General features: G+C 31.5%; 1 protein-coding gene across 1 annotated transcript in view; it reads right to left on the reverse strand.

Moving 5' to 3' along the window:
• LOC149484263 (uncharacterized) overlaps positions 1 to 26253 on the reverse strand; it is a 123023-nt gene that overhangs the window by 30383 nt on the left and 66387 nt on the right. The gene's annotated exons all lie outside the window — the stretch shown is intronic.

Raw genomic sequence — 26253 nt, forward strand, 5'->3', positions numbered from 1 at the left:
GTGTTAAAAATTTTAAATCTATAAGTAATTCTTCATGTTAGTTAAGTTTTACCTGAAATAATGGTATTATGTGTATTCATATCCAAAAGTTATTATTGTTCCCTTTTTTTCTAGCTAAAAATGCCGCCAAGACAACAGTATCCTCCAGAGAAATCCTACGAAAAAGATCCTCCTGTGGTTGATTATAATTATATATATTGTGGATTATAGATACATCACTAGGACATATTATAAACTAATATCGCTGATTTTTTTTAAAAGAATTATTGCTGTTTTTATGATAAATAATAAGAAGTTTCTAGAAAATAAGAAGACACAAAGAGATTGTAATAGTATGTTTAAAATAATATTTGTATTATGTGCGATAATACATTTTTTTGTGCTAAGTGAATCGTTGCTATAAAAATGTGATTAATATAGTTGATTTTGATATAACATTGTTTATTTTGAACTCATAATTAGTTATAGTTACTAAAGGCTGAACACTGGGTTCAACGAGGCTGTTTATTGGTTTTTAGAGGCTGTTCACTGGGACACTGGGCCATTTTTTGTTTAAAATTAATTATATATTTTACTAAGAGAATTATTGTTTTTGATAAACGCTGATTCGAAACTACAATAAACAATAAATCCATACATGTTGTACGTTTTTTTATTCGACGATTCTTGTAGAAATGGCAATTGTCAAAACTTCAAAAAGCTGTTATGAGGCTGACCACTGGTGCCGTTACCCTATATTGAATTACGTATTTTTATTATAAACAGCTCTACATAATAAAATTAATTATCTTCTGAATCTGAACCAGAACTATTTATTAAAATATATGCACTCCATATTCAGAAGTGATTATAAGAACAAATCCACACACGCGCTTTCAATAATATCAAATAATAATGTATCAACCTGTGAAAATCCTATCAATATCAGGCTATTGTTTAAAAAAAGCACTAATCGACAGTCGATAAAAACAAACATTTTTACAGTTACTGTATTATCAGTTACAATAGTAAAAAGCTGTAATGTTGATATTGCAATATTATAAAAATCATAATAAATCATAGTACTTACAAAGTATATTATTTTAGATCTCACAGCTCCAAAATACCATTCGATATGATCTGATTGACTCGTTTATCGATACTTTCTTTCTCACAGTAAAACGTTAATAACCCATCATTAAGAAAAAATGATTAATAGAACGATTATTGTTATAGAAATGAGTGCAATGTCTTTTCGTTCTAGTAATATGTACCTATGTGTTTTGTACAGGGACGGATTGAATGGGAGTCATACCATTATTATTTCCTAAGTAACCTACCGGGTTCTGGAATTTTGTATGTAGGATTACGATTTGAAGTATTAGTAGATATATAGGTAATTTCAGGCTGTTATTTATACATGGGAAGCAACAGATTCAATACAAATACAGAAAGATAATATTTGTTGATGTATGTGTTGATTAAAAATCATTTGAAAGTTTTAGATGTTGCAATTTTTTTAAATCAAAAACAACAAACTATAACTAGTTTTCTATTACAGACTTAACAATCGAAGAAAATTATGTGTCTCCTATATTGCCAAAGTATACCTACTTGTGTTTGGAAAAGAACACCGTTTATTATCAATTCGATCAACCAATCTTCTTATATATAAAAATGAATCGCAAAATGTGTTGGTAAGCGCATAACTCGAGAACGGCTGAACCGATTTCGATAATTCTTTTTTATTATATTCCTTGAAGTACGAGGATGGTTTTTATGTAGGGAAAACGTAAACATGTACCACGGGCGAAGCCGGGGCGGACCGCTAGTAATTACAATATAAATGAATCTTTTACCGCAACTGTATGCTACTAGAAAACAAGACAATAAAAAAATCAATTAAAACCAATCGCTTTATACAAAATCCGGGAGCCAAATAAGGCCCCGGGGCCTAGTTCGTCACTGTACTCAATAATACATCATACTGTTGATAATGATCTAAGATATATGTGAGGAAGCCGCTACCGAAATAATAGTTGGCGCCCTGGGCAATACTCTCTCTTTTATCAAAAAAATACAATTAAAATATTAAACCACTGTATAGTTTTGCGCAATTTTGCTATGTTTATTGCTGTTATTTGATTGTAGAGGTCATTGTATTTTAAATGTTAGAACTTAACCACTTTTATAGTATAGGTAGTTACTTGTAGAAAAGGTTTACCGATATTTTACGCAGAGACCGACCCTGCATCAGTCTTTTCAATCGAATATGTCTATTTTTTATTAGAGTAGGTAGTATATATATTATTACAAAATATAGGATAATGATATTTATACGCTTCTATTTATGCGTACCTATATTATAATATAATATAATATTTATAATGACCTTTTCCATCATATTTAATACTTGACGAAAGGTTCACTCATTTTTGTGTATATTTTTTGTAATTGGATTGACCTTTACTATTTATAAAATATTCTATGATAATTTTTATGATACAAAATTGATGTAAACGCATATTCAATATTTATTTTTATTGTTGTTTTACCTACAGCTACGTGTTGTAAGTAATTTGGTCACTAAATATCAATAGCATAGGAAACTTGGAGGAACGTCCTAGATTCGATTGCCGTTTGACAAAAATATCACTTTCTGTTAAAGCACTGAAAGTTGACCTTCTTCTTCTTGAAAATTAGTATATTACAAAAGAACGGGACTTCATTTTTAAACCTCCGATCAAAAAGTAAGCTCTATTTTTTGTTCGTAAAAAAAGAATCTCAAACAGAACCTGTTATCTAATAATAATACTCAATGTACGATCCTAAAATCTAAACAGTTCTCAATTTAATACATTTTTAATAACATATAATTACATTTATATAACGCAATCTGTTTAATGAATATATCATTTCAATTTCACTTTACATTCCCAGCAAAATTCACATGTCGATCAGCTGATCTCTCTATCTAGTTAAATTATAGACTATTAATGATAGTATATTGTAATTATTTTGTCCAAGTGCTCGTTATAAAGATTTGAGACAGCGCTTTGGTAACTGCGAATTGCTAGTAATTATTCGTAATAAGATCTTACGCACTGTGCGGACGAGATGTAGAGATATTTTAGATCGGTGATATTTCTTGGGAGTTTTTTTAGTATGTAGTGTGGATATTAGAAGCTTTATAAGTAACAAATAGGAAGAAGGGATGAATTATGAAATATTTTAATATTAAAGTATTATCTATAGAATAAAATATAGAATAACATGAAAAAGCCAATTTCCTGATTATGAATTATTTAATTATGAAGAACTTAAATCGAAATTAAGCCGAGATTTATGATAAAATAAATAGTTTTATTAGTATAGTAGTAATACATTCTTACAACCATTGTCATGTGCGATAAATTTCAATATTCAATAAGAAACTCTGAACAGAGAAATATCACCATTATTAATAGATATCGAACATCACAGTGTGTAAAGCTAAGTACGCATGATATAAGTCAAAGTGATAACCGGGTAATTATGTATAATAAGTGTAAACTAAGCTTAACGATTAGGCCGTACACTTGTACTTTTTACACATAATTGGATGGAAACTACTTTTATCGCACTATAAAAATTTAATTTACATTGATTCTTGTATTTATAAATTTTAAAGATTACTGCTTGATAACAGGTGTTCAAATGGGTTTAGGCGATAATATGTTTTAGTTTAATGTATTTTTCTTTATCTACTTTCAAAGTGACTCATAATTTCAATGACTTTAGTTTTATTTAATTTAAATAAAAAGGTTTACAAAAAATATTTAAAAAATACGCAATAATAAATTCTTAAATAGATCCGACTCGCACTTGGCCATTTAAATTAATTCGAAATCACATAGCAATAAGGCGTATCAACCAAATTGCAATAAACAACCTTAACAAACGAACACTATTGGAATTTAAAGCCTATGTTAGCTAAACATTTAAGGGAAAGCAGATGAAACTAATTTATTCGAAAATGGTCAAAAGTTGTTGTCCTATATCCGCCCATGTTGCACACAGACGCGCTGTGACCTCACGCACACAGGCGCAGTCACCTGCAATGAACGATCTACTCGTGCGCACTGTCACCTGTAAAGGTGCGGTTATATGGCGCCAGATTTTGGAATTTATTTATGGGGAGAAATATCGTGTTGTTATAAATTGATCTAATATGGGATGTCCGTAATAGTACGTTTTTTTTGAAGAAATGTACAAAAAGCTTTTAAATATTACGATATTATGTTTATTTTAATATCTATTTAGCAAATAAGAATAGTATGAAAAATGATGAATTTAAAAGATAAAATCTAGACGTGACCGTTGAGATTAATTATTTTGTTTTTTTTAACCTTTAATAATCGAATGTTGCTAATAAATATTATAATTAATCAATGTTACAGTAGCTGAAATGTTTACTCAGTTGCATAATTGAGTTACAAAATAAAGATCATTCGTGCAATTCAAAGTAATTAACGATACGCGAAACTAACATTAAGATGGCATAAGTAATCAAGCGTTCACCTATTCGGAAACATACATCAAAAAACTCGCACATGACTTCATTACGCTCATGTAGAATTCCTAAACACAATTAATCTCAAATCGCGGGTCTTTACGCGTCTGGTATTTCCTCTACCAAACTATTAAAATCTTAATTAAGCGCACACATTAATGTAAACAGAGAATTCCCCGCGCGCCATTGTATTACCAATCTAAGGAACTCTGACATTCCACACACACCAGCAAGATGGATAGCATCGTCACCTGTCGATGCCGCGACCTCCCATCTACAATATCAATACTATTGGTCAATAAACGCTCACATGTAAACGCTGCTTATACAAATGCAACTCTATACCTTTGGAATAGAAAATACATTTACATCTCCGATTCGTAATACGTAACACATTAAAGATCGAAGGTGTCGACTTGTATATGTGTGAATGGTTGTTGAATGGATGCGTTTGCTGGGTACATTTTGGATTGTATTAATGGGGGATAAGGTTGTATTTTATGTGCATGAGGAAGTAGATTGGATAGAGCACAGCAAAATGTAGCTGAGGTCGTGGGAAGCTTCGCTCGTTTCGGTTAGTTACGTTATTCTACAAGTAACTGTACCTTTTGATAAGGAAAGCGACGGATATGTAACGAACGATTTAATTGATTTATACTAATTATGTAATTATTACCTCCTGTTGAAATTTTGAATTGGTTTTATGATTAATGACTGGTCGCGTCTATAAATATTGTTTTTAATATTTAATTAATGAATTTTAATTATTGATTTAAGTTGGAAAAAAAACAAGCTTCTAAAAGGTTGTTTGAATAAACAATCACACATCATAAATCGAGAGACGATTCAATTAATGTCCTTGGACAGGTCATGGTCTGAGTATGAGCGGTAATTTATCTCATTTAGATGATTTTGCGTTGTCGATTACTGTATTTAAACCAATTGCCTAGTAACAATGCATACGAATTACTATTAACAATTACATTTTTTGTTATCAGTGTAAATTACGTTAATTATTATTATATATTATTATTGACCGCCTCCTTGGTACAGTGGTTGACGCGTGACCGTAGAACCGAGGAGTCCTGGGTTCGATTCCCGGTGGAGACGAAGAAAAAAAATGTCTCGGTCTGGCAGGACACAGAAGGCTGATCACCCACTTGTCCCTAAAGAAAATCGATCAGTGAAACAGATGTATGAATAATGCATCTGCCCCTTACCCCACTAGGGGACATGGGACTTCACTTTCTATGTGAATTACGTGAAGGTTCATAATATTATTATTATTTTTAAAAATACCTGTAAGACCTTCCAATTCATCGCTCTACGATTGATAAGATTTGATGAGAGTCATTGATCATTATACATTTTAGCATTATCCATACCACGAAACCTCAAAAACCAAAATAGATTCATCGTTAAAAAATTCCAAACTTTTACATTTACAACATCTAATTCAACATTATCTGATTTCAAATTAAAAATAAAAAACTTTAACAACAAATCGAACGTTCTTTATCGCATAATTTATGCAATTAGTTGTTAATTGTTAATAAATTTTTAGCGATTTATTATACTTTTTTTATTTGTACGTTTGATCTCGCCGACTTTTACCTAATTACAATAGCGGGAATTAAAATTTCCTTTCATTAAAATGGTAATCGGTAAGCGCCAATAGAATTTAAATTTTGATTGAGTCATTAGTGATATTAGAGATGAACTATGAGATCAATCTCGTCAAATTTAAGTCGAATATTCTTAAAACCTATTTTAGTTATACTGTGGGAATATATTCCCCATTTTTATTATTGCTTTCCGCCCGCGGCTTCGCCCGCTTTGTCTAAAACCTAATAAATTATATACTAAAACCTTCCTCTTGAATCACTCTATCTATTACAAAAAACCGCATCAAAATCCGTTGCGTAGTTTTAAAGATTTAAGCATACATAGGGACATAGGGACATAGGGACAGAAAAAGCGACTTTGTTTTATACTATGTAGTGATTTATAGCAGGGTAATAATTAGATTAATATTGTGAGAACATGTATTTACAAAATTTGATTTGAAGATTCTTAATTATCGAATACCATTAAAATTATTTATCACAATTGGCTTTATTGGTTGATTGATAAACGCAGACAGATGACAGCATTATATACTTACTTCACAACACACGTGTATTTTCTCTATTGCCTTCCAAGTCAGAGCCCAGAGGTCGTAGGTTTGATTCCCATCCAGGGCAAGTAGTAAAAGCAAAAGCTTAGTATGGGATCAAATCGTGCCGTGAGTGAAAAATGTCCTGAAATATTTATTTCTCTACGAAAATGCATGTAATCAGTAAATATTGTAAAACAAAATTTCTATACTACCTTCTTATTTGTGTATGTAGTATGTACTCAGCCTTGATACATAAATCATAAGAAACATCATCTAATAATAATTATCATTCTATTCTTATATCTCAATTCTATTAATTTTATCAAAAGACTAACTAGATAATATTATAATATTCTCCTAAATAATATCATAACGATATCTTCAAAAGTTTGATGCTCTATTAATTTGGCTTTAATTTTCCGCAATATAAAATTAATAATTGCACCTCTCGAAATACAATTAAAAATACATTTCACGCTAGTTAATTGAAGATCATGATGAGTTTGATTTTTTATTGGTCGGTTTTTTAGTAGAGGTAATTGAAAGGTCAACTATAAATTGCTTGATAGGAGAAGAAACAGTTCTCTGGTGCCTTCTAATTAATAATATAGAGTACTTTCGATGTACTTAGTACCTACTATTATAATAATATGTATATCTCTTAGGTATTTTTTTTTCAATAAGCATTTGATAGACTTCCATAAAAAGACGGAATATCTGAATTAATAATTACCCTTGAAGAATTTGCGACAAATCTATACTAATATTATAAAGCTGATGAGTTTGTTTGTTTGAACGCGCTAAACTTGGGAACTACTTGTCCAATTTGAAAAATTCTTTCGGTGTTAGATAGCCCATTTATCGAGGAAGGCTATAGGCTATATATATCATCACGCAAATACCAACAGGAGCACTGCGGATAAAGCCGCGGAGCACAGCTTGTATTCATATATTTATTTATTTGACAATTGAATGCACCATATCAAGTTAAAAATATTTACATTAAATGGATCGATACAGTACATATTATACCTACGACATATTTGAATATTTTGCTATATTTTATGATATATATGCGGCAACGTTTGAAGTAATAAAAAAAATCATCCATTCAATAGATACCTTACCTTTACTTAAACACACACATTACCATAACACTAACTAAAGATGATTCCTGAACGCATCTCACCTTTGAGCCACTGTCGGAGAAAGCATTAACTCCAGTTACAAGCTATTATACCATTAAAGGCACGAATAAATAGGCAACAAACATTGAAACAAGATATCTGCTCTAACAAGAAACGCACACGTTACCGTCGGTTAAGCGCTCATTAGTAAAACAAACAATTGGATGGGTAAACTCTAGCCACTCTAAGCCCGTTATATTTTGTGGTACGCCCGCATTATGTTTGAATAGCCCAGTAATGCTAATTTGTGATATGTATATGTTTAACGGTTGATATTAATTAATGTGACGTTTGACTACTGACTGGCTGGCACCTGTTTTTCGGTATGCTTTGTGCATAGATAAAAATAAACACTTATAAATTCTTTACTACCTATAAGATGTATGAATTATTAACGAATATACGAGATAAGAGATTTATAAAAATAAACCGGTAAGGTATCGATGCTGTAGGCAGTGCTGCAAAATCTTTGGATATCGTAACAACTATAGTAACTGATTTCATATTTATTTATAACTGAAAGAAAAGAAAGAAAGAAAAAAAGCTTTATTGCCAACAAAAAACTTAGACTATCTTATCTTAAAAGTAAACACAATATATTAGGCAATCGGAACAGACTCAGCCATGCTGTGGGCTAACACCCGAACAGCGCTGATTTTCAGTCTGCCCGCGTATTTAATAACTAAATGCGCTCCGCGGTTTCACCCGCGTGGTTCCGCTGCTGTTGATCTTAGCGTGATGATACATATAATATAGCCTTCCTCGATAAATGGAGTAATGGACTACCCATCAGCGAAAGAATTTTTCAAATCGGACCAGTAGTTCTTGAGATTAGCGCGTTCAAACAAACAAACTCTTCAGCTTTATAATATTAGTATAGATAATATAGAAAGATCATAAGGTTTACGGCAATGGAATTTACAAAGTTCTAACAACATGATTACCCTAGACCTTAGTTTTAAAGCATTTAATCTTATATTTCTAGATAGAAATGTATTAGTAGTGAAATATTTGGTACGAACCAAAAACATCACGATACCCATTTAACAAGACAGCCATGCGCCTTAATTACAATACAGTCTTGTAGAATAATGAAAATGAAGGAAAGAGGACGTTCGTGATATGTGAGATCAGATAGACCTTGTTCTGACCCTATTTCTAGAGGTTAGACCTTTTACTCTAGATGAAGTAATAAATGGAACTATGCTTTCTTTGAATAACCTATAGAGAAGCGCTCGGCATGTTAATTTAAGTTCAGATTTTAGTATGAACAAATACTGTAGAAGAAACAGAAAATATTCTCGATTCTTAATAATACTACTGTATTTATATTTTACTAATAAGAAAATGGAATTAATGAACTTATTACTTTACAATCTTGGAAGAAAAAGGACAATTTGCTAAAACCAAATTTGGCAAACAACATTTAGTGCTTTGAGATTAAATTTTCGTTTTGAATCTCTACTTTTTTAGATCTTTTTGGAATACATTGTTTATTTATATAATGATGATGTAGATAGTCTTTTAGTACTCACTTACCTACCACATCTTCTAAACTATTGACATTTCAGAGAAAACACCGAAAAAGTAATCCTTCCATTTTATTCTATCCTTATTGTTTCAGTTAAACACGTGCTAAAACCTAACACATTTGCAAACATCATCGTTAACAAAATCAAACTCCGTGTAAACGTTATTAATTAAATATCAGGCCATTTAAATTCATCGTACGTTTATACGGTAGCGAGACGCGACGAGGCATGAAACCGCGCAGATCGCATGACACGATCCGATGCGCGCGCGCTTTTTGTCTATTTTTTATATTATAATGAAGGTGTTTAACAAGATAAGTGAAGGCTGTTTCAGTTGGCTTTGTTTAATTGAGGGTTTTTAATAAATAGGATAGTGAAGCAAGGAAGGTAAATCTATACTAATATTATAAAGCTGAAGAGTTTGTTTGAACGCGCTAATCTCAGGAACTACTGGTCCGATTTGAAAAGTTATTTTGATAGCCCATTTATCGAGGAAACATATAGAGGCTTTAATTATTATTATTATCATTACGCTAAGACCAACAGGAGCGGAGCAATGCGGGTAAAACCGCGGGGCGCAGCTAGTAAAAAATATAGAGAGTAGTCGACTATAATTTAACATACCTTAACCAAATTTTAGAGATTTGATATTACAGTTGAATATATTCGAGATAATAGGTAATTGTTTTTACTTCCACCGAAGTAGAACAAACGTTTACTTTACCAGATACAAACCGCATACTGATCGGTTCATCCGTTTTGCATCTCAACACATACTATTTTATGAAAATAGCATTCTCTTTTAGTCGTAGGTTTTAAAACTAGGAATAAATAATAAACGCACAGCTTTTTAAAAGCTCTTCATCATCATAAATTTCCTTGCTACATTCATAGCAATTATAAATGTACAATACAGTGTCGTTTCTTATTGAAACATATATCAGGATTGTCCACTGGTCAGTTTGCATGGATTTATGAATCTATTTACCATATTATTTACATATTACAGAAAACTTTTAGATTTTGAAGTACTATGAGAAAGATGAATCAAAAACCTAATGGTTTTTGCTTTTGCGTTTTTTCTTTTTCTACAATTTTATTTAGGTAGATTCCGTTTTTAGAATTTAAGTATATAGAGGTCTTTTATGTATAAAGTATCTATAAAATAAACATGTAGGTATATTTTGTTTGAAATATATATGTGAAATATAGACGCTATTATATATGTTATTTTTATGTAAGAATCATAGTTGATTTATGTTCCTATATCCAAACAAAAAATAAAAGTTTCACCTCCATATTTGAATATAATATTCACAAATCTAAATCATGTTATAATCCTAACAAATGGATCTGTCATTATTTAAAGAAAATATTAATTAATATCAAAAGGTTAAACATAAGGTCATAATTAAAAATTCAGTTCGTAATTAACATTTTCTAATAATCATCCAAATTCGATATGGATAATAAGATATTATAAATGATCAATATAAATCAGAGGCGGATTTGTTGAAATACTATGTGATAGGTAGGTCCACACGGAGCGAGCAGTTTCGCAAAGCAATTGTTGCTTATAGCAGCTCGATCTGTGTGGACTTGGCTACACCTAGAAAAATGATTGTGGTGCCATTTTCCTCGGTAAAGCCACGTCTACACTGACCGAGCTGCTTCACGTAGCAATTGGCTCGCGAGGCTGCTCGCTCTGTGTGAACTTGGCTGATATACAACTAGCTATTCGCCCTGACTCCACATGAGTTAAATCGAGTAAATGAAGATTATAGCCTGTATTATTTACATACAATATATATAGCTTTCTAGTTGTGAAAGAATATTCGGAATCAACTAGGTGGGTTGTATGATAGAGTACCTATCTAATGTAATAAGTTTAAAATAAATATTGTTGTAAGGTATTCTTATTTTGCGGATTAAATGAAGATATTATTATCTTGTTACGGTCTCTTATATATTTAAGATTTAACCCTTTATCAATTATTATCTCTATGTAATCTATTATTCTTATCTATATTAATCAAGATGAGATCAGTCATATTGCCCTATATACGAATTTTATAGTAATACTAGCGGTCCGCCCCGGCTTCGCCCGTGGTACATATGAAAAATAGATGTTGGCCTATTCTCAGACTTACCCGATATGCACAGAAAATTTCATGAGAATCGGTCCACCCGTTTCGGAGGAGTAGGTATGCAGACTAACATTGTGACACGAGAATTTTATATAGGTAGGTATAAGATGTAGGCGTAGTTATTAATTCTAACCCAATTAAAACTAATAAAGTAACCAATAATTTATATTTTTATGGTTCGATAATTTGCCTATAACTAATATGGTTCGATTAATTATTCGGAATTGTTTTAGAAAATCGATTACTAATACGAAAAAATATATTTCTATTGATGATTTAACGATGGCGCTAAAGCGTGGGTTGAACTATCGTCTATCATTAGTAAAAATGTCAGATTAGAGAGCGATTTTTTATTAAAATTAAACATATTCTATAAGAAAAAAAAAACAGAAAACGTTTCAGTAATAAAAATTTACCTATGTAGATAAAAATTGCAGAAATATAAAAAGTTTGTTGTAACAAGAACTTGGTTTTTTAATTTAGAATAAGTAAATAATTATTGTTTTAAAGTATATGCTTGGACTTGGAACTATAATTTAGTTCATTCTACGACTTTTTTGTAATTTTTATCAGACATCGAACTTCAGACCTTTCGACACACAACCTACTAAAGCCAAAGCGTAGGAAACCCGTTGAAACTTGTATGATAATATAAATAGGCTATTCATTCATTGAATTATACAAATGTGGATTACTCACGGGTGGTCCTTAAGTGCTCAACTCCGCTGCACTAAAATATTCAAAACATAAATTGTCATTACCAATCACTCGATACATCGATTCGATATTCCAATCGATTCTGTATCGATTCAACGTAAAATACGAGTGGGTTTTTTCCCTACATTAACGCGTAGCGTGTCGTTTTTAGTTTTTATATGCGTTTCTATCGAGCATTATAAGTTTCGGTATTTTTATATAGAACTCGTTACAAGGCCTTTGAGATAAGCTTGGTTGGTGATTTAAATTTATTTTAACTCCTCAAAATTTGTTATTTATTTATGGGAGATTAGATAAAATCTGAAACGTACTACACAAATTGTAATATCAATTATCCCATGTGTATGTAATCTATTATCCCATGTTGAAATAACAATGTTGTAATTTGTAAAATCCACCACTATTAGATTATAACTAACACAATAGCACAAAAAGTTAATCGCAAATCAAATATTAAAATTTTCTTCATAAAAACCTAGACAGTTCTAAAACATTACAGAAACAAGCACGTCTGTTTAAAAACTTAAAATAGAACCACAGATAAACTCTACCACCGACCACTATTGTTTTAATCTTAATCCTGTATATTTCTTGGTAATAAAACTAGACAGATACTAATCTGTATAACCTATTAAACGTATAAAACGCTGTAAATATCATCATAATTACAAAAACTATGCTCGTTTGGGTAAAACACTCCGATTATAGCTCGAAAATTAATAACATTTAGCCTTTTACTGCTTATATTAATTAAATATCAACGTAAATGATAATCGATGAAAATTGTGTTTTAGTTTACGCACTGCGAGGTTCGATATCTAAGTGATATTGTGGCGATATCTTGAAATATTTATTACAAGTTAGCACTGACGATATGGGAATCAAAAGAGCGAAAATATTATTACAGCTCAATTTTAATAAATAATGATCGGTTGATACTATGTTAAACGAGATAATAAAAAATATTTCTTCCATTAATATTCACAATAGAAAATTTATTCACCTTACGTTTTTAACCGACTTCAAAAAAAGGAGGAGGTTATCAATTCGGCCGGTATGTTTTTTTTTATGTGTGTACACCGATTACTTCGAGGTTTTTGAACCGATTGCGGAATGGTGTCGAATTGGTCTACTAAATAGCACTAAGTAAGCACTTAGTATTATACTAACTACGGTGTACATACATAAAAAAAAACATACCGGCCGAATTGATAACCTCCTCCTTTTTTTTTAAGTCGGTTAAGCCCGTGCACCGACATCAAACCTTTTTAGTAAATAGCACATCTAAATAATATGTAAGTAGTAATTAATAATATCAAATCTTTGTTATTTTTTACTTTTCCGTTTTTGAAGTCGGTTGTTTTTAACGTAGTTATTTTTATTACCTTTACCTTGAATTCATAGCAATTTTTCAAAGTAGGTAACCAGATCAATTTGTTTTAATAAAAAAAGATAACAATCAAAACCAAGAAACGATAAATTTACTAATATCACTGTCTGCCCAACCAAATAGATACCCAGGCCTGTCTAAAAATAATCACTACGCACAGTGCGTAATCTCAATTGACCATAACATCTACATAGTACAAAGTTGCCTTCACGCGAAACTACTAGTATTAAACCAATAACGTGATCCTAATGCGAATCCTCCATTACACTGGCTCAATAAAAATCCGACCGTACATTGACCTATTAATCTACATTGTCTTACATAACAATTTATTCATTTATATCGCGTGCTATGCCGTCATCTTACCATAATCAATATGGCCAACCGAAAATCACCTCAAACCACCAAATTTAGAGGTCAAAATTGTGTGATAGGATTGAAGCAGTTATGTTCTTATTACCGTTAACTGGATACATTTAAATTGTGGCGTTTACATGTATTTGCGAGTGGAATCGTCAATGTAAGACGCTCGGAGCCTATAAATTTCCGATCGAGCCAATGTTAGGTGTCGATATGACAAGAGATGCATACAAACATATGAAATTGAAGTTAATTCGGAATTTACTTGCATCTGCCGTCGTTGGTACTTAATGTTTGTTTTCGTTACAGAAACACGTCGAATTCGAAAATTGGTAAACACGCGGTTGACGATCTATTTAGTGGTGTAACGTGTTAAAATTGGGCTCTAATATACATATAATTTAAGGAAGTATATTTGTTTGTTTGTCTATCTTTACGCCTGGACAAGAAAATATTATTATTTGATAATATTGTGGAAGAATTACATAAGATATCAAATGTTGTCATGAGCCGAAACTTATGCAAAAGTGCGTGTGTACCGAGCACAGGTATCAGAAACTTCACTGGCAAGATTCAAAGATACCAAAATCGTCGCGTACAATTGTCGTGACGATATTGCCATGACGAGACCTTGAAATTTAACTCTCAACGCGCCTAAAAAAGTTTCTCGTCAAAATAATTTTCGCCTATTGAAAAGCGAATACCCATATTTTTCATAACATTGAAAATTTCGTAATTAATTTAATTCAACACCATGTAATCCACAAACATATTATTACGATATGATAACATTGTCTTGTCGAAATAAAACATACGTTTACCTTCGCTGTCAGTAAATGGCAATACAATAAACGATAGATTGTGAGCTGGTTTGCAATAAGAGCATACAACATAAAATATACTTCGACATACCATGGTCGTAACTCGTAACGTCTCTAACATATAACAATCTAATCAGTGAAGTAAGATTTTGTGGAAATCATTTTTTAACAGGTTTAGAAAAACATATAGGTATATATTTTACTAGCTTACCGCCCGCGGCTTCGACCGCTTGTTCTAAAACCTAATAAATTATATATGTACTTACTTAAACCTTCCTCTTGAATCACTCTATCTATTAAATAAAACCAACCAACCAACCAAAATCCGTTGCGTAGTTTTAAAGATTTAAGCATACATAGGGACAGAGAAAGCGACTTTGTTTTATACTATGTAGTGATGCTTATTTTAACGTGAAATTATCTACACTTACTTCAATTTTGAACAATATCCATTGATTTATTTCATTATTTTCAATTAATGCAGACATATAAGTTAAAAACAGCTGTGCAAAAATTATTAATTGTAAGTTTTATTTGAAGCTTGTTCATTTTAACTTAGTATAAATTCCAATAAAAGGATAACTATTACAAAGTTAGTTACCTAAAATACTATGTAAATTTCACCATATAAAAATTAAGTTTACATAAAGTTGAAAAAATATGCAAAATTCCGACGAATATAATAGTAAATAAAGTGAAATATACGCTAGTGTCGCAATACGGCTGTAAATAAACACACATATTGATCTTGGCTCGTATCGTCGTCGCGTGCAGCTTACAAATTGTGCCAAATGACCACGATGTTGCTAGGGCTGGCACACGGGAGAAATAAGAATATTTAAAACTAAAAATAGTACATTAAGTATGTTTTATTGGCAGTACAATAAATAATGTAGAGTACAGCCTTTTATGTATAAAACTCTGTAGAGTTGGATTGAAATAAATTACGTTTATTTCCAAATGCACACATTACGAGAATTGAGAAATAGAAGAAATTGAGTCAAATATAAATTTGTAATTATTCAATTTATAATTTCAAATAAGTTGTAAAGAAAACGATCTTCAGTAGTTCAGTACCAAATTAGTTTACATCCATATTTTCATTCTATTTACAATGCACACGTAAATCCTTTTGTATCAAGAAAATATTCTCATAACAATCTTTGATACAAATTAAATACCAAAATTTACATTACAAATGTGTGACAACCCTAATCCTGAAGGATATATCGTTCACCAACCGCTTTTAACTTTACCGATGTCACACTCACCTATTCGCAACCATTGTATTTTAATTCCACCGTGTTAGGAATTACTGATAAGCGACAACCCTACAAAAACGTTTGCCAAATTAATTTAAACGTTATTCTCTTAACAATAAGGTTGTGTACTAGTTCACGTTATAGTGGTGTATCAAAATATATTGTTTTCTTATTGAATTATTGAACCGTGTGTGGATTAAGATGAATTCCCGGCGGTCAAGTTTAAATGACAATTGTTAAATTATTTATTAATTGTTTTGATAAAATGAGAACAGTTATTATAGGATAATAATCACAATCATAGGCAATAAATTAACAATGGCGACGATATTTACAATATATCTTATCAAAATAGCTCTGTAGATAATATTCAAAATCTGAATTAAAAGGGAATGCAAGAGAAAAGAACAATGTTAGGATTATTATCAAAGTTGTAAGTAAGAAAACAACGAATTGACCTAATTTTCGTTAAATAATTAATATACCATGATATCCTATTTATTCCAAATTTTAATAATCGTTTTTATAATATTATGTTATTTATAATATGGAGTAGTTGTGTCCTTCATTCATTTTAAATAACTAAATGAATTATGTAGGTATCTATCTACCATCTACGTTGATGTTGCCTACTAAAACAGTACCGCAAGCGATTTAATTTCAACAAAAACAGTATTTTATACACATCCGCTGAAAATCACCATTACAAACTATGTAAAAAGCGAATTGCTAGATTAGTATATAAATAACCGAGCGACCCGCTGTGTCGCCGCTATAAATTGAATGAGTTGCCTCCCTTTGTGTTCAGCAATTACGTATGTAGAATTATAATGAGGTAGGTCTTGTAACGGATTATTTATGGGGGTTTCTGTACGGAAATAGATGGATTAATGGGTTAGTAATGGCCTTGGTTAGGGCGTGAGAGGGATATGTTTTTGATGTATAAAGTGTGAAGTCCCGTGTCCCCTAGTGGGGTAAGGGGCAGATGCATTATACATCTGTTTCACTGATCGATTTTCTTTAGGGATAAGTAGGTGATCAGCCTTCTGTGTCCTGCCAGACCGAGACATTTTTTTTTCTTCGTCTCCACCGGGAATCAAACCCAGGACCCCTCGGTTCTACGCTCATGCGTCAACCACTGTACCAAAGAGCATTGATACAATTTAGTAATTCATAACATTACTAAAAAAAAATATACCAAAATCCTCAATGTTACCTAAAGTAAAAATCATTCGATTACGGTGGTCAAAATCAAGCTGATTGCAAACAATTTGATACAATTACACCGTCGCGGGCTGTTATTTTCCGAGAACGGTGCTAAGGAAATTTTGAATTATTACACCTTACGCGAATAAATCAGACGGTGTGATTAAATCCGCGATTGCTTTTCGATTCAAAGTATTTTTTTACACTTTCTTTGCTACCGCTTTACATTGTGGATTTAACTGTAAAACTTTTGAACGAGATTTTATAGATATACTATAATTATTTATAGATAGTGTTAGGTAACAGTTGAACTATGGAATGTTGAAATGCGTAGTTTGTTTAAAAATAAAATGTAATAAAATCATGAATATGAGTGTTCACAATAATTTACAGGAAAATAGAGATATATGCTTTTGTGGTGATTTCCAAATGTTTTATAAATTATAATACAAAGTAGTACTTAATAGTAGTAGTATTAACTGTCTCTTGATAAGCATAATAACATCTATACTAATATTATAAAATCAAGAGTTTGTTTGTTTGAACGCGAAATCTCAGGAACTACTGGTCTGATTTGAAAAATTCTTCGGTGTTAGATAGCCCATTTATCGAGCAAGGGTATATATTATTATAGTATAATCACGCTATCTATACTAATACATATTATAAAGAGGAAAAGTTTGTATGTATGTAAGTATGTATGTATGTATGGTTTTCACGCATAAACTACTGGATCGATTTTGATGAAATTTGGCACAGATAATCTTTAGACCCTGAGAAAGAACATAGGCTACCTTTTATTGCGAAATATGTACCACGGGCGAAGCCGGGGCGGACCGCTAGTATAGTACCTATACCTAATCACGTTACGATCATCAGAAGCGTAGCCACGCGGGTGAAACTGCGGAGCGTAGCTAGTTCATTATAAATTAAACTCAACAGTCATAATATAATTTTCACGTTTTATCCTGTTCCTAACAAAAGTTAAAAACCTTAATACAATACAGTTAAATGCCTTAATATTCCTTCGAAGCTTAATGATCACTTTATTTGATCATACAGAATCTAACAATAGACGCAATCAGCGAAGAAATCACTACCGTTACAACATATCCGGAGGGGACTGAGTTCAGATGACATTGTTATATGTAATTATTTAAATATTCACTAAATATAAATTAAAAAATATGTTCATTTTATCGGTGAAAACATTATATGATAAACCTCAATAATGATTAGAGAATGTTTCTATTAATTATCTCATACTAGCTGCGCTCCGCGGTTCCACCCGCGTGGCTCCGCTTCTGTTGGTCTTAGCGTGATGATATAGCCTTCCTTGATATATTATGGGCTATCCAACATCGAACGAATTTTTCAAATCGGTTCAGTACCTAGTTCTTGAGATTAGCGCGTTCGAACAATCAAACAAACAAACTCTTCAGTTTTATAATATTAGTATAGATATACGATGGTAAAATATCATTATCTTAATGGAAAAGTCTTGAGTTTGATACCCGATGATGACTTATAAAAGATTGAAAGTTGATCACTTACTTAACTGCAAAGACTTCAGTCAAATGCATATATTAATTACTAATCTGACTGGCAAATATTTGTGTGATGAACATAGATGTTTGCTCTGTGTGCTCTGGGTGTTAATTATCTATATAATTATTTATTTAAAATTATATATTATGCATGTTTATCAGCCATCTGGTTACTATAACACAAGCGAAAGCTTAAGTATGGGATCAGATAGTGCCGTGTGTGAAAATTGTAAAAAAAAAAATTATATCATACACTAGAACCATACTTATATATTTATTAAAGAGTAAATATGAATGTAAGATATTTATAAGTTTCAAATGTTCACAATAACAACAATCTTCCATCTGATTCGATCCGGGATCAAAGTATGAGTCAGTTCTGAGAAAATCTCATTCAGATCAACAAGTAATGTCATTAGATCACCATTCATTGATACATTTTTAAATCTTACTCACGCTCGATATAAAAGAGTTACCTAGAAGTCATAATACTTATTGTTGTATTGATATAACGTGTTTTTACTCACGATGGATTGGCACGAACAAAATATTGTCCGGAAAAACACGTAATGAGTTGTTTGATCTAAAAATACGTATATAACTAATTACTTTGCAAATAATATATTTTACAAAGATAAATAAAAATGAGATGCTATAAGATCTTAATAGTTTTTTTTTTTAAGTTATACCTCGAAGGTTCATGAAAGTAAAACATTAATGTAATAAGAATGAAAACTTCCACTAGACTAACTTTATTTCACTTAATCGCTTTTTAAATTGGCATTTATCTGAATTTCTTGAATTTATGAAAGACAATAAATTGCATATTTATTCCAATCGCAATAGTCTCCTCACTTATCGATGATCACGACTCGATTCAAAATCGATTCAATTGGCATAGTAACGCCCCGGTGTCAAAGGAAAAGAAAGTGTTCGTTAACGATGCTTAAATTTGGTGTTGAATTCAATGTGACGATTATAGGGGAATCTATAGATTATTGTATGCTCACTTTCTATCTTGCTTTGTCTATAAACGTAGGTATAGTTCCGGTATGATAATTGATAATGTGCAATGATATCGATTTTTTTAATTCGCCTACAGTACAGCCTATTCTATGGATTATTATACAGATAGAACCGCTCTATAATTTATTTGTTCTTGTGTATTATACGAGTAGGTATAAGTATTATTTGTGTAAGAAAATCGATCAGTGAAACAGATGTATGGATATAATGCATCTGCCCCTTAACTCAAGTTGTACAACAAAAAGTGATATAAAATTTTAACCTGGCGCAGATTTTTGACACTAACAAAATACCGGTTATATTTAATGGCAAATTGCTTGCAGAGCGAACAAAAAAGCACCAATAAATTATTCATACAGCGTACTCACATTATACGTCATTATAATATCGAACTTGCTTTAAATCATTTCAATACACCCGCCATTTTTTCTTTGGTTTGTGCCCAATAAAAGTTATAATGGAGTTCCTTAAATAAGTTTATGATGATGTTCCATTTTGACAATTTCGAGTAATGGTACGAAAAAATGTATTAATTGTGGAAAGCTCTGTTTAAATTGGACTTTAGTATTATCGTCGAATCTTCCTCAAAATAATGTATAAAAAAGAATCTTGTTTTTAATTCTAATTCCAGGCTGAATGTCAGATGATTAACGCCTAATTAATATGCATAGTATAAACACTTGAACACTACTTTTTGTCCGTATTGCACATTGCACAAACTTCACAGTCTTATACCTCTACCTAAATCTATTTATTCTCAAAACGAAAAATAAGAAATTAAGAAATTACAATTTTAAGCAGACAATCACTATCAAAACAAAGTCGCTTTCTCTGTCCCTATGTATGCTTAAATCTTTAAAACTACGCAATGGATTTTAATGCGGTTTTTTTAAATAGATAGAGTGATTCAAGAGGAAGGTTTTAGTATATATAATTTATTATGTTTTAGACGGGCGAAGCCGCGGGCGGAAAGCTAGTAATTAATTATAATTTGGATTAGCAGTTTTTTCCATACCTTATGAGTTAATCCGTGAAGCCACGGGCTTACCTAGTTATTCAAATCTGCTTTATTTATTGAACAATCTTTCCTCACATATTATAATTATATTTTATAAAATATTCATTTATTTATGACTAATTTGATTCTTATGGTAATATGAAGGCGTTTACTGAAATAATATTTTTCTTCTAGAGGCGTGGCTTGTCTTTAGATATTAATTTTGTGATTTACGGTTTTCGCAATACTATATAGATTGAGATAAAATCTAATTGTTTGAGAAACTTTATATCGTATCTATTAGTTTAGGAAATTGTATCTACGGAGAAGAAAATTTATATTATTAGTAGGATCGTCACACGTAACACGTTGCATTCACTGTTATTACGACTTGAAAAAGTGGAATGACTCTATATTAACAATATACCTAAACTAATATGAATGGCATGAAAAACTATCCTAAACAAATAATTAAAAATTTAATATTTAATTGCCTCAATTTACTAATGAAATTACAACAAAACGAATGCACATTAAAGGTCGAATCAAATGTTAAGTGTAAAATTTTATTTCAATAACACAATTATTGATTTCAATCTGTTGATAAGAAATCTAGTAGCTGTCTGTATGTCATATTATTTGACAGGATGCTAAATTATGTAGTAATATGACTTATTGAGTAATCTGTAGGTACTTTATATTGCTCACTAGCCATCAGACATTTTAAAATGATTGCGCGGTAGCCCCATATACAGTTCAATATTTTTTATATTAAATGTTTGACCTTTATTTCTGTATGAATCCATCAGAATCAATTCAGCAGTTTTGTCATCCAAACAGGCAATGTAATTAGTGATTTTTCGTTGCTTGTAGCTAAACAAAAAAATAAACCAAGATAATATTATGTGACGATAACAAATGTTCTATATTGATCAACAAGGCTGCTCACATAAAGCTTACTAAGGGTTTTTTTTTTATTATATGCACATGCTTTATATTATTACTAGCTTTCCACCCGCAGCTTCGCCCGCGCAGTCAAAGAAAAACCCGCATAGTTCCCGTTCCCGTGGGATTTCCGGGATAAAACCTATCCTATTTCCCGGGATAAAAAGTAGCCTATGTCCTTTCTCGGATATCAAAATATCTCTATACCAAATTTCATGCAAATTGGTTCAATAGTTAAGGCGTGATTGAGTAACAGACAGACAGAGTTACTTTCGCATTTATAATATTAGTATTGATGTCAATGTTTAGGTGCTGTGTTCTTTTATCTTTTGTTACAAACGCTTTTTTTACGCTTTGACCATCCTAACTTATCTTAAATGAAAGTAAAAGTTTTATTTAATGCTTAAACGAAAAAATAGTCAATAACAAAAAGAAATACAATTAATACACCAATCCAACCTTTGATCTCACTCTCAAGGCTATTGTGCAACCTCGTTAAAACTTAACAGTCCCATTTATTAAAAAATGTATAAGTTACCCAATTTGTCAAAAAGTACTGCGATACAAGACCCCCCGTGGACTTTTTCATATCGAGACACATAATATTATAATTAAACAAATGAATTATTTATGTGGTCCACTTAAGAATCTAAATCTATACTAATATTAAAAAGCTGAAGAGTTTATTTCTTTGTTTGAACGCCCTAATCTCAGGAACTACTGGTCCGATTTGAAAAATTCTTTCGGTGTTAGATAGTCCATTTATCGAGGAAGGCTATAGGCTATATTTCATCATGCTAAGACCAACTAAAGCGGAGCAAAGCGGGTAAAACCGCGGGGCACAGCTAGTATACGATTAAAAATGTATACATATATCGCCATAAAATTTATTATATTTTATGACGATACGGTAGACAGAAATCGAGCAATAAAAGTTTAAAATATTTAAAATTTTAGAGCAAATATTGTGTAGAACTAGTTTTACGTATTTCACTTATATGACATCGTTTACAAGTCATTTATTAACGGAATATGGTTGGTATAATTGTTTATACTTTTCTACGCTTTGGTCTCCCACTGCGATAATTTGGTGTTGTAACAAAGAACGGTGACATTGGTCTTGTTTCTTGGCATCTCTACAAAGTATGAAACAAAGTTTTCCGCGTCTGTTTGTCAGTATGGTAAGATCGTTAAATATACACATTACACAATTAATACTATAGACATATTAACGAGGTAACTGTTATTTTCTAATGTTTGATTTTACGCGAGTATTATAAAGACTTTTTAACGAGCGTGGTCACGGTCAGTCTCCCCGTGACCACGCTCGCTGTAAAGTGTTCGAAACGTCGGGAAAATAATAGAATGAATAAATGGCGTTTAAAATCCGTTAAAAAGTCTTTAATTTCTAGAGGTAAGTGTTTATAGTTAATTTTTTATTTTATAGACAAATCGGGCGTAGTTTTAATTTTTTCCAGAAATCTTAACCCATATATTATTTAAACACTCAAATCTTCACAACCAATCGATAAAAAAATACCAAAGAAAGCGTTAAAATTACTATGCAAATGCTATTTAAATTTTAATTATTTTTTTTCGGTATTTATCCAAGTGCCTATTATAAATTAGTATGGATGGAAGTCCGCCCACTCGCAAGGCGTTTGTTTAAATTTAAATAAATAGTTTTTTATGTTAAATATCTAATTAGAATTCGTTTAATAATAAATCGTTCAGACAGACTGTTTGGCGTGTTGTATGTTGATACTTGATAGCAATATATCAAATAAGTATCTTTACAATATAATTATGATGTCATTCATTCAAGAGATGTGAGTATATACTACTAGCTTTCCGCCTGCGGCTTCGCCCGCATTTTCAAAGAAAAACCCGCATAGTTCCCGTTCCCGTGGGATTTCCGGGATAAAACCTATCCTATGTGTAAATCCAAGTTACCCTCTATATGTGTGCCAAATTTCATTGTAATCGGTTCAGTAGAATTTGCGTGAAAGAGTAACAAACACACACACACATCCTCACAAACTTTCGCATTTATAATTTAGTAGGACGTTTATATGTAGGTTTATTTGTTTATATATAAATTATACATATAACATACCTACTATTACTTATATTATGTAGTTATATATGAAGTTACATTGAGATATGAATTTGATTAATCATAAAATTAGTGTTTGTAAGATCGTAGAATATTAGTTCTGTTACGAAACTACTAATCTATACTATTTACATTCTATACCTATTGTATAGGTATAATAATATGTTTAATAAGAACACAGAATAAGAAGTACCTAATAATAATATTAAACCTTAAAAATTATGTGCATGTATGATTGTTGTCAAATTAAAAGCTGATATTATATTATTATGTACTAGCAATGCCCTGCGGTTTCACCCGCATAGATAGCGATATCGTTACAGTGAAAAGTCTACTATAGGTCGGACTATAGGTTTAATTTTTAATCACATGTCTTAATTTTTAATATCACCTTTACCCTGTCCCGCACTACGGCCTTTTTTTTTTGTTTTAGTGGGGAAATCTTTCATATTCGGATTTATGTCGGATTCCTACCGACCAAAACCCTACTTTGTTCCGTCAAGACGCATATTGGTAGAATTCCTCCGTGACCCACGCACTACGACACTACGGCACTACGGCCTGCTCGAACAGTATACCTACTATTTTCTGTAGATTGACACTTTTAAAAATTCGTTATATCTTTTGAATGGAATATCCAATTCTTTTCATTTAAAAAGTATTTTGCTGGTATTGAAACAGTCTATAATAAAACATCATTTAATGGGATAAGGATTAATATATGTGTATAGATAACATGGTTTGATTACTGTCGGCACTTCTATTTACTTTGAAAACGTAAAAAAGTTGTTGTAGTAACATAACTACTGAAGATGGACATATGGTATCGCGGACTTTCTTGTAGATATTGATCCATTCTATAATACCGTAGAACATTTTTTTGTTCTATCTTCAATAGATTCCGCAGCGCACGCGATGACAGAAGTTTTATTGAGGATTTTTTTACACCTTGGGTTACATTATTGCATTTTTGGTAAGGATCTCTAATTTTTTTGAAAATGCAATATAGCCTATGTTGCTCAGTAAAGATGCAGCTTTCTAATGGTGAAAGAATTTTTGAAATCGGTCCAGTAGTTTTTGCGTGAAAACCATACATACATACATACATACATACATACTTACAAACTTTTCCTCTTTATAATATTAGTATAGATTATACATCTGTTTCACTGATCGATTTTCTTTAGGGACAAGTAGATAGGTGATCAGCCTTCTGTGTCCTGCCAGACCGAGACATTTTTTTTTCTTCGTCTCCACCGGGAATCGAACCCAGGACCCCTCGGTGTTACGCTCACGCGTCAACCACTGTACCAAGGAGGCGGTCAGGCGGTATAAATTATAATGCATCTGCCCCTTACCCCACTAGGGGACATGGGACTTCACTTTCACTTTTTTTTATATTATTATGAACCTAGATAGTAAAAGTTTAGAAGAATGACATGCATGACGCATTTTAACAAGAAACTTATTAAAGCAATATAAAAATACCATATTTCTTTTCAGATATAACTAATAATAGAGTTTACGGAATAATTACGTGTCATTAAAACGTGAAAGTTAACATATATTACAATCGATTCTTGATTAATAGCGTAATAATTATTGTACAAATAATATAAGAAAGAACGTTTATCATTGTGAACCTTGTGAACTGTGACATTATTATTTGTAATTTATGCAATGTAATTTTAAATAACAATTTATCTTAGAAATTATGAATTAACGTTTTTCCATAGGTACATTATAAATATCTTGTCTAAAATATAAAAAGGTGTATAATATGCTGTATTTAGCCATAAGATTTCAATAGTTCATAAGAGTTCATAAGTTTCACAGATGTCAATTCCATATTTGATCAGACCGCAAAAATCGTTTAAGCTTGATAGTTGATAAATCGATAATTATTATATGTAACGAACAGGAACAATAACTGTTAGTTATTATAATTTACGTTACAATTTGTAAACAAACGCACTAATCATAGCGAAAACACAAAAGAAAAACGCTAGTGTCAAGACCTAAGCCCCAACAGGTTATAAAACACATCCATATTTTTAATTCAGTGCCCATAAAAAGTGGTCGCGCGTCGGTTCGATTGAACGATGCCGTTACAGCAAAACAACGCAGTAGGCGGCGCGGCAGCGCACTTAACAGAAAATTGAATCGAGCTGCATTATTCCTCGACAAAAACCCGGCAAATTGATTCGGGGTAGCAAATTGCTTGCGGTGCTCTGGCGACAAATTGTGCGTTTATTATGTATCGATATGTAAGACGGTTTTTGTTGTGCGCCTATAATTGATCGGATTGTGC

This window comes from Colias philodice, chromosome 12 (genome assembly GCF_061535455.1).
Source record: "Colias philodice isolate Cphi_HAF_F1 chromosome 12, ilColPhil1 Martin Lab GWU primary, whole genome shotgun sequence".
NCBI classification, from domain to species: domain Eukaryota; kingdom Metazoa; phylum Arthropoda; class Insecta; order Lepidoptera; family Pieridae; genus Colias; species Colias philodice.